Source organism: Adelges cooleyi, unplaced genomic scaffold, assembly GCF_023614345.1.
Source record: "Adelges cooleyi isolate 19-005CV unplaced genomic scaffold, UGA_ACOO_1.1 ACOO_flye_CR_arks_rails_tigmint_CR_PRNA_25, whole genome shotgun sequence".
Taxonomy (NCBI): domain Eukaryota; kingdom Metazoa; phylum Arthropoda; class Insecta; order Hemiptera; family Adelgidae; genus Adelges; species Adelges cooleyi.
The window spans coordinates 663,541-665,143 of NW_026095915.1; the positions used below are offsets into that span (position 1 = coordinate 663,541).

At 23.7% G+C, this 1,603-nt stretch overlaps 1 long non-coding RNA gene across 1 annotated transcript; it reads left to right on the forward strand.

Annotated features, from left to right (window-relative positions):
• Window positions 1–484: 484 nt before the first annotated feature.
• Window positions 485–1,229, forward strand: LOC126837542 (uncharacterized). The gene is made up of 3 exons (XR_007685538.1): window positions 485–550; window positions 875–922; window positions 1,192–1,229. It is a non-coding gene; the product is annotated as an uncharacterized LOC126837542 (long non-coding RNA).
• The last annotated feature ends 374 nt before the right edge of the window (window positions 1,230–1,603 follow it).

Below are 1,603 nucleotides of genomic sequence, written 5' to 3' on the forward strand. Positions count from 1 at the left end.
TAATTTTAATTTACTTTGAGTAGACAGTATCTTTTGTAAGTGAAATATAGAATTTTCTTAGTCGCCTATTTGTTATATAATAGTATGAGGGATAACACAAAACATAAAATGAATAAGAAAATAGTGTTATTACTATCACATTTTCCTTTGGTCGCAACCATCGTATTCATAGCAAATTGCACAGTGCCAATTTTCTTGTTTATACTTATTTTTAGCTCAAGTTATTTTTATTGTAATTTTCTGTTTTGTTTAATGTTACATATCATATATTTTCTATCTTTGTATTATACTTCTTATTAAACTGTGTATTTTTCTTCATATATTGTACTTTTTATGCGTTATTTGTGTAATAAATGCGTATAAAGACTTTTAATATCAATATCATATATAAATACAAATATAATTTTGAATATTGTAATTTTAACAATCTTATATATAATTATATGATTTTATAGTTGTATTATATTATTTTAAGGTAAAGAAACTACAAAAGGCATCAAACTTGGAGGATTGGCGAAAAGTTATCTTAAACAAGGTTGTAAAATGTTAGGTAGGTAAATATAAATTTACAATTTTAAAGATGTTACTTTTTATTACAGCATGATTCTTTATGGATAACACAATCAAATTTTTTAAAACTATATTGATAGCTTGTGGTTTTTATTCATAGATACTTTAATTTATTTATTTTATAGTATTACACACACATTTAAATTTGTTTCTAGAGTAGGGGGGGGGGGCGGGGGCAATAGCGGCTCTATATTTATACTTTATTCAGCATTGATTAATTGAAACTGTTATAAAAAAATACCAAAATAATAAATACAAACCGGGTTTGATTAACTATATAATTGAAATGTTTTTTTTGTTACAGGTTGTGCTCCGCATGATAATGAAAAGCAACGTAAATACAATGTTATTCGTTAGTAGTAAATAAAACTTATTGCATGTTTAAAAGATAACATTTTTTTTATATTTTTTTTTTGTATACACAATTTTGACCATAATATATTATTATAAAATGTAGAGTGTTAAAGGCTTTTATTCAAACGTTGCTAGTTATTTTATGTTAATAATACATTTAGCTTCGATTAGTTGGTCTTAGTAATTTTATTTTTAGAGTGACTGTTATGTGTAAATATAACAACTGGGTTCAAATAAGTGTTTAATTGTTTTATATTTATGTTACAGAAATTCCTCTGCCTGCTGTTTCAAGTACAAGCACAAGTAATTACAAAATTATTCGTTAGTTATAAATATATTTTATGGCTTTATTGATACAGTAATTACAATAAAGTACAATTTATTTGGGTATAATTAAATACATAGATCGACTATTATATTAATGTATTATAAATTAGTTAATATATTTTGAACGGTGTATTTACTTTTTTAACATTTTATTTAAATACAATAATTATAAACTAGGTAACAATTATTTGTTGTCAAGACGTTTTAAGTTTACGAATATTTATAACTTGACAGACAAAATCCATACTTGACTCATATTGTTAGTAACGTTTCTTATTTAAAAGTTTAAAAGTTCTTAATAACTTTTTTAACATCTTATGCGGTATCTAAAAGGGTCTTAAAAGACATGGGT